The 12,292-nt window shown below is 34.4% G+C and overlaps 1 protein-coding gene across 3 annotated transcripts in view; it reads left to right on the top strand.

Annotated features, from left to right (window-relative positions):
• The window catches only part of NIPBL (NIPBL cohesin loading factor), a 192,866-nt gene that overhangs the window by 19,283 nt on the left and 161,291 nt on the right, over window positions 1-12,292 (top strand). The gene's annotated exons all lie outside the window — the stretch shown is intronic.

Raw genomic sequence — 12,292 nt, 5'->3', positions numbered from 1 at the left:
CGGGCATTTGGGATGTTTTCACCTTTTGGCTATTATGAATAAAGCTGTGTTTTCAGTCCCTCTGAGTAGATACATAGGAACTGCTAGACTTTTCCAAAGAGGCTACAGTTTTATATTTCCATTAACACTATTTGAGGTTTATATTTTCTCTGCATCCTCTCTAATACTTCTTACTGTCTATATGAGTATTGCCATCCTAGTGGGTGTGCTAGTGGTATCTCATTGTGGCTTTAATTTACATTTCCCTAATGACTGATTATTTTGGTCATCTTTTCATATACTTATTGATCATTTATATAAATCTCTGGAGAAATGTTTATTCTAATCTTTTGCCCATTTTTAAATTGGATTATCTTTTTATTTGTAAATTATTAAGTTTTTAATATATTCTGGATTCATGTCCTTTATCAGATATATGATTTGCAAATATTTTCTCCCATTCTGTGGGTTATCTTTTCACTTTCTTGATAGTATCCTATGAAGCACAAAAGTTTTTCATTTTGTTGATGTCTGACTTAATCTGTTTTATTCCTTTGGTTGCTTGTGCTTTTGATATCATATTTAAGAAACCATTTCCTGATTCGAGGTCATAAAGATTTACACCTATGTTTAGTTTCAGCTCTTTAAGTCTGACACATTTTGAGTTATTTTTTTTGCATATGGTATGAGGTACAGATCCAACTTCATTCTTCTATATATGACTATCCAGTTGTGCCATTACCATGTCTTGAAAGACTTATTTTACCATTGAATGGTCTTGACACCTTGTCAAAAATCAATTGAGTGTAAATATAAGAGTTTATTTCTGAACTCTGTTTTATTCTGTCAACCTGTGTGTCTCACCTTATACCAGTATCACACTATTTCAATTAATGTAACTTTGTAGTAAGGTTTGAAATCGGGAAACATGAGTCTTCCAACTTTGTTTTTCTTTCAGGTTGTTTTATTTTGGTAGAGTTCTTGCATTGTCATATGAATTTTAGGTTCTGTTGGTCCATTTATGTAAAACAGGCAGCTGCAATTTTGACAGCAATTACTTTGAATCTATAGATAAATTTGAGGAGTATTGCTAGTTTAACAATATTAAGTGTTCTGATGTATGAGCATAGGATGACTTTTTATTTCTTAAGCCTTAATTTCTTTCACTGAAAAAATTTTGTGGTTTTCAGTGTACAAGCATTGTGCTTCTTTTGTTAAGTGTGTTCCTAAGCATTTTATTCTTTTTGATGATATTGTTAGTGGGATTATTTTCTTGACTTCATTTTTTAGATTGTTCATTGCTAGTTTATGAAAGTACAGTTGGTTTTCATATATTGATCTTGTATCTTGCACCTTTGCTGAACTCCTTTATTAGCTCTAATTTGTACTTCTTCTAGGGACAGCTTATGGTTGTCCAGCATGGTTCATTCTGCTCTTCTCCACTCTTGCAGATGCTTCATGCCAACAGTAGTTATACGATAGAAATTTTCCAGTTTGTCCAATTCTGCTGCTTTGTGATTTTAAAAAATTGTGAATGTATGAAAAGTAAGATTAGAGAGCTCAGAAGAAAAGCTGTGGTCACGTTATGTCAAAATTTTCATTTAGTGCTATCTGGCTGTAGCATAGGATTAAAAATTGAGGAATTGTGACCTGGAACTTAAAGTAACCTGCTTTACCTGTAGTAAGGGCCATCTCAGATGTTTGTTGTGGGAATAAATAAAGGCTTATGATAACATTGTGTATGTATGAATGCAAAATAAATTCTATTGGTTAGTAATTTCTAAAGTCTTTGTCTTCCATTGGTCAGTAAGGGATTTTCATTAGTTCCTCTGGAAAGTTTGAACCATGGGTGCATGGGGGGGGGCGCCGCGCTGGGGGTTGGGGGCGGATAAAAGAATGACTAGGCAAAGAGGGTAAGAGTGTTAGGGAAGAGGAAAAAGAAGGTAAGAGAGAAGAGAGGCAAGGAGGCAAGATTAATAAGTTGACTTATGTAATACAAGCAGTAGAATGATACAAATAAATGTATTTGCTCATTAGGAACAAAAGAAGAGAAACAGTGATAGTACATTATTATTCCTCAAATTCTAACTTCTGTTTTTTAACCTGTGTCAAAATTGAACCTAAAATGACAAGTACATATATAAAAAGATGTTCAATATCAGTAGTAATTAAATGAAAAGGTGTACTCTAGTTAGCTTATAATGTGTTCTGTTGATCAACAAAGATTAATTAAATGCAAAAGTACCCTAAAAGTGTTCTCATGAAATATTAATGTTTTACCTTCCATTAGCATTAATATTGTTCTTACCATTAACGTTTAGGTGTTACAATAGATATGAAGATGGGTTAGGGTAGTTCTTCCTACTCTCCCTCCCCTCTTGACACAAACATTTATCAAAAAATTTTCTGTATATTGTTCATTGTCATACTTAATACTCTTAGAAAATATCTACCTAATATTTACCTCCTGGAGTAAATATTAATTTCATTTCACAGGTAAGGAAATTGAAATTGAGGAAGTCAAGATTATACAGCTTACACAGGAGGAAGGGGAATTTGAACCCAGGTTTTTCTGATTCTAAAACCTAATTTTGAAATCTTAATGATTATACAAATACTACTTCTCCAGTTCCTTTGAGGAGCTTGTACTGAAGTTGATAATGTTTTTTATATATATATATATATATATATATACACACACACACATATAATAGTGGATCCTTAAACTATAAATAATTACTAAATAAGATTTAATTTAATTTTTTAAATTTTACTTTTACTTCAGGAAAAATCCCAAGTCTTTGCTTTTGGAAATCAAATAGAATATTTGCCCATTCTTTTAGTGTTGCTGTATCACTCAGTTTCTGTGGCTTTAGAAATTCCTTAGTGTCTTCACTTTGGAAAGTTGGCTCTTAGAACTCATGGAGTCAGACTTTGAGTCCAGAAGTTAACAGACTTAGTTAAAAAAAAAAAAAAATTGCTGGGAGAGTTCCTTGAGTAATTTTAGGAAGTTAACAGCTTAAAGAGATGATGGGTAAAGTTAAGAAGAGTAAAATAATTGAGTTTCTTTCTCTGTGTTGAAGGCTTAACCTTAGATATTATCAGTGCAGAAATATAACAAGTGGAATGTGATTGCCTTATAAATTAAAAATTGGTAAGTATTTCTTTTTGATTGAGCCTCTGTGGAAGTTTTATATCATTTGCTTTCTGTTTTTTCTACCTTGCTTTGGGAATTCCACATTCAATGCAAATCTTTGTTTTGAATTTGATTTTGTTGAACTTTGATTAGTAGGATTTTTTGATGAGTAGGATTTTGTAGAATGAAATTTAGCTTAAAGAAATCATCCAAAATTTTGAGTAGTGTTGTGCCATTTTAAAAGTAAATTTTTAAATAGATTTAAAATAACTAATAATCTTTCCAAAGGATTGCTTTCTTAATCTTGGGTCAGAGACATGTTTGTCTCCTGGTTTTGTGAACTTTTTTCAGTTTTAAGCTTCAGTCATCCTTTTTTCTGTGAGTTCATTTCTTCATTTTAGGCCATCATATTTTCCTTTCTTCTTTTTTCGTCAATTACTGCAATTCTCTTATTTTGTGCTCCTCAGAACAACCCTTCCAATGTATAATAGCTTCTTATTTTTAATTGTTAGTTTTTTGTATTTTAGAACCTTAGTGAATTAAAGGTTTTCTGCCTGAGTTATTCAGTATTACTTTTTAAGTACACTTTATGCACAGAGTTTAAAGTCCTGCTACTAATAGAATCAATCCTATGTTATATCATCAGAGACTATATTGATATATTAGGTGTTATTTTCAGTACCCTTTTGGGGGGACATTGTGACAGACTAGGGGTACTTAATGCCTTAGTTGATAATAACATTACCTCTTCTTATACTTTGTAGAAACTGGAAGGAACTAAACAGAAAAGAGTCCTTTCAGTTCTTTAATGATTTAGAAAACAGAAGAATTTTTTACTGAAAACTTTAGGTGCCCTATTTTTAGCAGTGATGATAAAAGTAAAAACAATAATGCTAATATTTATTGAGTTCACTGTTTTGGATATTTTACTTACATTATTTAATCCTCACTACAATCCTTGAGGCACGCATATAATATTATCCCCACTTTACAAATTAGGAAACTGATGCTTGCAAAGAATGTGACTTGCCCAAAGGATAAGAGAAGGAAGGAGATTGGAGTGATTCGGAGTTGGCATAATTAAAATGAACACGTGCTCCTCCGAAGTTCAGTTAGACTCTAAGCTCCCTGATGTCAAAACTTAATATCACATTTATAGCTCTTGTTTCTGTTACCTGACATAGGATTTGAGTATTGCACAAGTGCCAGGCATATGGTATATGTTTAGGTTCTTTTAATGAATAAATGGGTTGTGAAAGACTGGTTCATTAGACTTAGCCATGAGTCTTCTGGAGTGAATCCATGCAAATCTCATTTGCATTGCGTAATTTGTTCTTTTTTCTTAAATTACCATTTTTCCTTTATCTGGCAGTGTACCTGGCAAGTTTCTCTTCATTTTTCAAATTCCAACTAGTTCCATCTTTTCTATGATACCTTCTTGTCTCTTTTAGGCAAGATTTATTGTTCCCTTCTTGACACACCGGTTTTTTCCCTTTAACCTTTGTATAATACCTATTATATCATATTGTCATTGCCTTTCTCTGTCCTGGGGATCCTTGTAGGCTGGGAGAGGTGAGGAGAGGGGTGGTGACGGGCTGTGTCTTGTTCATCTCAGTTGAATTCAACACTTGAGTACAATTTCTGGCACTTTAGGTGCTTATTAAATGTTTGAGCTGAATGATTTCATACAAACAAGCTTAAAATAGACTTGTAGATAAGTGTTGAGGGACTTTATTTCAATGTTGTCCTCTCTGAATTACTGTCATTTGCTTTGCGACTTTAGGCTGCTCTGCTCTTTGATTATGAAAAATCATTCCCCTAAACTGCTTTCAAAAATATTAATAATTGAGACCCTTATAGTATCTTAAGATTGTTATTGGGATTTTCTAAGAAGTTCTTTGACATCTTTATCCTTTGGGGAAAAAGATTTTAAAAAGGAGGGAAAAACTTAATAAAAGATGTGCTCATAGATGAGCCAAATATCCAGGAATGAGCAAGTTATCTAAGAATTTGTTGAGTATAGAAAGGAGTATATTAGATTAAATTCTAGGATCCTTAAATACAGGGCATGAGTCAGAATTTTATCTGTTTTTACCCACACCACATTGTGCATAGAATTGTTCAGTAGAGATAATACGAATAGAAGTGCTTATAAATAGAGTAGTACTTTACGTTAGCTCTGCAAAAGGAACTTTATTAAACTATTAGTATACTGTAAATTAAGTGATTCCCAGGAATTTTGTCAAAAACTGTGTTAGTTATAACTACTATTGCTATATAACAGGTTACTTCAGAATTGCACAACTTAAAACAGTAAACACTATCTCCCAATTCCTGTGAGCCAGAAATCTGTGTGTGGTTTAGCTGGGTGCCCTCTAGACTCTGGGTGTCTCCCAAAGCTATAATCCTCCTACCATCAAAGCATCATTGGGGGCTGCAGTCATCACCAGGCTCAATTAGCAGAAGATCTGCTTTCAAGCTTACTCACTTGGCTCTTGGTGGGCTAAAGTTCCTCACTGGTTACTGGCTAGAGACTTTGTTGTCATTTAGACTTCTCTGTAGGGCAGCTTACAGTACAGCAGCTGACTTACCTTAGAGTAAGGAAGGGTACTCCTGACAGAAGCAATAGTCTTTTTATAATGTAACCTGAGAAGGACTTATTGTCACTTTTTCTGTATTCCATTTGTTAGAAGCAAATCACTAGGTTCAGCCCACAATCAAGATGAGGGAGTTGCACAGGCCATAAGTACCAGGATGATGGCATCATGAGGGCTGTCTTGGAGACTGCCTACCACAGTGCCCTATGAGATTAGTATACGGATTTGAGTATTGCAAAAGTAAAAAGAAAATGCAACAAAAGTAAGAACAGGTTGGGAATTTTCTGGCTGTCCAGTGATTAGTACTTGGCACTTTCACTGCCTAGACCTGGTCTCAATCCCTGGATGGGGAACTAAGAGCCTGTAAGTTATGTGGTGCAGCCAAAAAAAACACAAGAAAAACAGGGTACAAATTGAATTTTTCAAAAATTATTTTTAATGCATAAAGGATGAATTGCCAAAAATTATTAGTCAAGAGAAAAAATAGGTAGTTTGTCAGGAGTTAGTTGGAAAAGGAAATAGGGAGTGAATTTGAATACTCTAACTTTAAAGACAGTATTACAACAAATTGTGCCTTCATGGAATAGGGTCATCTCTTGCTACAGGTTTCTCATATTTGTGCTGCTTCTGATATGGAAGTCTTTTCCTGGTTGAAGGAGATCTACTAATAGAGGATTCTTATTTGAAAATATGAGATTTAATAGTGGATGACTGAGCAAAGAAGCCTACAGTTTGCTTGTAAGATAGGGTTGGACTTGAAAATGAAATACCTTCTTAAATTTAGTTTTTCATGTATGAAAAGGGCAGTTTCCCCTGTGCTTTTTTCCCTCTCTTTCATAAATCAATTTAATGAGAAATGTATGTGACATAGAAAGAATACCTCAAAACTTTGAGAAAGGCAAATAGAGAAAATATTTTGAAGATGCCTATGTATTTCTGAATTATTTGTTTAGTATATTTTCAATCAAAATTTAGCAAGATGTTGGGGAAACTTCGAATAACGTATCTGTAGTTTATCTAAAAAATAAATACAAAAAATTTGAAAACTGTGACTTAACAGGGAGAGGAAAGCAGACAAGCATTCAGTTCAGTTTAGTCACTCAGTCGTGTCCGACTCTGCGACCCCATGGACTGCAGCACGCCAGACTTCCCTGTCCATCACCAATTCCTGGAGCTTACTCAAACTCATGTCCATTGTGTCGGTAATGCCATCCAACCATCTTATCCTCTGTCATCCCCTTCTCCTCCTGCCTTCAATCTTTCCTAGCATGAGGGTCTTTTCAAATGAGTCAGTTCTTTGTATCAGGTGGCCTAAGTATTGGAGTTTCAGCTTCAGCATCAGTCCTTCCAATGAATATTCAGGACTGATTTCCTCTAGGATGGACTGGTTGGGTCTCCTTGCTGTCGAAGGGAATCTCAAGAGTCTTCTTCAACACCACAGTTCAGAAGCATCAATTCTTTGGTGCTCAGCTTTCTTTATAGTCCAACTCTCACAAACATATTATCAAGTGATAACAGCTAAAGCATCACTATGCAGTAAATCATGTTATATTACATATACTATGTAATAAATGTACATAAAATATATAAGGGAATTGTGTATTTTTAGATCTCCCAAAACAATTTTATATAATAATAGTGATGTTAATAATATTATGATATTTGGGGGTTCTTTTTAAGACTTAATTTTAAAAAGAATGTAATTTATGTTAAGCATAATGTTTGAAGCTATTTACATAATTTTTCCACTTGTTAAAGTCATTGTGTTGTTTTTATTAGTCTACTAAGACTGACTTTTTTCTGTCAAACTACTATTGCAGTGGCTTTTTAAAACTTATTCTGCCTGTGTTCATTGAATGAATCAATGAAAATAACAATTTTGGTGGCTCTAGAGTCTTCAGTGCTATCTACTCTGATTCCATCTCCACTAACCACTTTAAAAGATATTCAGTAAATAACTTCTGTGGCAAAGTGAAATAGCAAGAAACCAGGGATCTACCTGATACTGTTCCATTTAGCTCCAAGTTTTGCTCAAGTGGGAAATAAGTTTTTAATGGTAAAATGATTCAAGTTCTCAAAGTCCCACCCCCAGCTTATAAAACAGAAAGATGCCCAGTATACATTATAAGACCATATTGCTTCATCGGTGGTCTTAAAATGATCTTAGAAGCAGAAGCCCTCTAGTTAATCTTTCTTTTACTGTAGTCTCAGACACACGGTTTTCTCCTCTATTTATTTGTTTGTTTATGTGAAACATGCCACTGTAACCTGAACAGACTTTGTTTTACTTACTGTAAAAATTGATATTTGCAGAAGGAAGTCAGGTAAAAATTTGATGATAGTACGTGGACTTTTCGTTTCTCCCTAATAATTTTCCTTGACATTACCTTTCTACACTGATCAAATAAAACAATTGACTTTGTTACGACCTGATTTTTTTTGTCAGGATGTAGTTATCTTTTTCAGTGAGTCTTTAATAGAAAGTATAATTAATACTTAGTGATTTCTAAATCTGAATATTGGAGAAAAAGGTACAGAATTGAGTGCTAGATTTTTAATTTTTCTAGAACTTTAACCTTTATGTTCTTTGAGGGAATTATAGCTTTTTAAGCATCATATTGCTGCAGGAAAATTGATCCACAAGAAATGAAAGTGAGTTTCAGAGTAGTACTAAAATCCTATGGTGTGTTTCTTTGCACAGATAATGACTCTGGTAAGAAGTGGTTTCCACCTGTCTTGGTGAACCATTTCAGTTTTCTGTGTTCTGAAGCAGTTGTTTTCAAACTTTGCTAGACACTAAAATCACCAGGAGGATGACTTAAAATCCTTGTTCCCAGTGCATTCCCCTAACAGTGAAATCAGTATATCCATATCCAGGGGTGGTACCTAAGGCATAAGTACCTGTAGAGTTTTCCAGGTGACTTAAGTATGTAGCCACGTTTAAGAAGCACTCTTAAAAAAAAAAAAAAAGAAGCACTCTTGCGAGATGCTCACTGAACATCTTTTAAAATGCAGATTGTAATTTAGTAAATCTGGAGCAGGGTCTGAGAGTCTGAGTTTCTAACAAACAACCAGGTAGTATAGTACACCTGGTCTGTAATCCACACTTAGAGTAGCAAGATTCTAGAATACTAAATTGCCTTGATAGACTTTAGTTGTTTAGTGATGTCTTTATTCAAAAAGTACTTTATTCTGTTCATGGTCTCATAATCGCAAGATAGTTTGTTAAGTGAGTTCCATATACTTTTTCTCTTTTAAACCTCACAACACCCCTGCGAGAGTGTAATACATGTTCATTGTGGAAAATTCATATAAGTGATAAGAAAAATAAAATTAAGTAGCTACCAGAAATTAAAGTCTTTTTTTTTTTTGTAACTTTAAGACACCAGGTTAAAATTAGAACTTTTAAGAAGCATTTCATCATGTTCTCTCCTTAGGTAAAGAAAATTAAATACTGTAGGAGCAGCATTGCTAAAACTAAAGTGCTTTTGCTCATAAAAGACCAAAAAAACCCTCCAAAACCAAAATATACTGTAGTTACACTAGGGTGATAGAATAATAGGTACTTTCTCCTTTTATCTGTAGTCTCAAATATTTATAATGTGCAAATTTTAATTTCACAAGAAAAAGAAAAACCTTAGACTTTGCAAAAATGCCTCTGAAGAACAGGCCTGACTAAATAATTGACAATTCATACAGAAATCAAGATTTCAATAGATGAGCAAAGAATAATTCACATAAATGGAAGTACAGATTATAAGTGAACAGTTGAAAAAATATTTTTTAATCTAAAACAACTTTAGTAAGACATTTTACACATAGCCAGGTAGGTACCTACCTTCTCCCAAAAGAAGTGCTTAAGAGCCAATTCCCAATGCTGACAAGGTACAGAAAAACCAATATATTCATTCATTTCTGGTGGCATTATGCAGCCTTTTGAAAGGCAGTATGGTTAATGCAAAGAAAGATTATATTTAATATAATGGCACTAAAACACAAAAACACTGTGCACACTCCAGCTGCCACTGTGCAAAATATTTACATGCTGAGAGACAATTTTTTAAAAAATGAAAGTCCTGATTTGAGTGTAAAGATATGACTGCCAAAAAATTAATCTTGCAAAATGTCTCTACAGCTTAACAAAACCAAGTATGTCTAAATTAATTTTACATATGATAGCCCTCTGACTATGGGGTGAGCAACCACATATTATATATTATGGATGCTTAGGTTTTGTTTGTTTTTATGTTTTGGGCCCTCTTCAGTCTATGTCCTATAGAAGTTTCCTAAATAATAAACCAGTTTCATTAAGATTTGTTTGTAAATTCCCTAGTATTAAAGAGCCAACCTCTTATTGAAAGTTTATTGAGCTGACTTTGTATGTGGTACAGTTACTGTCCAGGTACTGTGTGGGGAGCACAGAATTAGGGCCACAAAGAAATTATGATTTTAGGAAGTAAAAGGTATTACAGGTATTGCTTCAGAAATGGCCGAAGAACTGTGGGCGTCTTTTGAAAAATCTCTCAAGTTCTGGTTTCAGTTGCTTCAGTATCCAAGTTTGCATCCAAAATAGTGCATCCACTGAGAGACTATACATTAAATCTCGGAGAACAAGAAGAGAATAATCTGTACCAGTAAGCCTCAGTAGTCAAAAATTGAAGCAGAGAATTTCAGAAGACATCAGTCAGATGCAGTTTCTTTAGAAACCTAAAGTCTTACTTAAGGAACTAGGTCAAGGAAAAGAAACTTATAATATTGCAGATAGTTCACAAAACTCGAATTGTTGTTATGTCCCCACTTGAACCTCTTTGTCTTTCCAGACTTCTTACACCTAAAATTGAGCAGCATACCTCAATTGTATATTTCCCAACCACAGGTTAGGAGAGTTCTGTCGGCATTTTGGGTGAGACATTCATTGTGCTTGTCTGCTCCGTGGTTCAGTGTCCTACTCACTACTGCCAAGTGCAGCCGTCAAGTATTATTAATACCAAAAATGCCCTCACAGTTTTCTGTTGGTTGATGAGTGAGTACCACCTTCTGTTAAGAATTTATCAGTCTAGTCTCTGGAAGAATGCCAGTTAGCTCTTTTAAAAATAGATTAACTTAATGTTGTAGAGTTTAGATAGAAACTTCACATTGGACATGAATGAAAGGGATTAAGGTTTGGTCTACTAGGGAAACAAATGGGAGGGATTTGGGCCTTCTTTTTTCATTCCAATTGATGGTTTAGAAATGCAGGAGAGGACTTGTTGCAGCCTTTTTGGAGGATAATTTTGCACCACTGTGTCAGTCTAAATTTTAAATGCCCATTACTCACTAATCCCACTTCAGGGAATCTGGCCTATAGAAATCTTGGAGGATGTAAAAATTCATGTTTTTTAATGTCCTTTTGCAGTATTGGTAATAGTGAAATATAAATACATAAAAGTTGAAAAATCAGCTCACCACCAACCAAAAACCCCAACTAACTAAATGAATATAAATAGCAGTTAAATATTTGATGGTATACAGTGTGCATCATTTTTTATTTTTTAAGGAAGTAGGACTCTGTATACTAGATCAATTACTATCAAGTAATATACTAGATAAATTACTAATAAGTAATATACCATTATGGAGAAGGCAACAGCAACCCACTCCAGTATTCTTGCCTAGAGAATCCTGTGGATGGAGGAGCCTGGTGGGCTGCTGTCCATAGGGTGGCACAGAGTTGGACACGAGTGAAGCGACTTAGAGTGCATGCATGTATTGGAGAAGGAAATGGCAGCCCACTCGAGTATTCTTGCCTGGAAAATCCCAGGGACGGAGGAACCTGGTAGGCTGCCATTTATGGGGTTGCACAGAGTTGGACATGACTGAAGTGTCTTAGCAGCAGCAATATACCATTAAAGGAAATAAGCAAGTTGGAACAGTATGATTTTTGCAGTCCTAGTTTTGCAGTTTTGTGTGTGCATACATGTAAGTAAACGTAAGGAATGAAAGGTGATTTTTAATATTGTTTAAATGAACAAATTAAATAGTAGAACCAAGACTTTCAAAGGTTGAGAAAGAGAGGATATAATACTTGTTCTAGCACACAGTTGGTGCCTCCATCATTTACCTTCATTTCATCCTTTTCTTTGGACAGCCCAGTTACATTTACTAGAAAAGCCTACCTCTTGAATCTCTACATCAGAAGACTTGAAAAAGATCTAGGATCAGTAAATGGCACTTTCTTCATGGGCACCCTAGGCTCAAAAGTATTTTTTGACTATTTCTCTCTTTGCTTGTATCTCTTCTTCACTTCAACCTGCAAAACATTGTTCTCATATGTACTTTTGTTTTCATTGCCTTTACCCTAGTTTATATTCTCATTACTTTATGTTTTGACTGTTATAGTAGCCTATGAAACTCTTCCCTTTTAGCTTTAGCCCATTCCATTTTCCTGCTAAACAGTGACTTCTGAGCATATGATAGTCAGGATTAGTACTGTTACCTTAAATGTGCTTGCAGAAGCAGTTTTATGTTGTGTATTTTCAGCTGTGCAGGGTATACACCAATAAAAAACGTTGCTTTTGTAATTTGTACCTCTTTGCTCTGT

Source organism: Cervus canadensis, chromosome 16, assembly GCF_019320065.1.
Source record: "Cervus canadensis isolate Bull #8, Minnesota chromosome 16, ASM1932006v1, whole genome shotgun sequence".
Lineage (NCBI taxonomy): Eukaryota > Metazoa > Chordata > Mammalia > Artiodactyla > Cervidae > Cervus > Cervus canadensis.
This window is presented reverse-complemented; position numbering and strand designations above follow the sequence as displayed.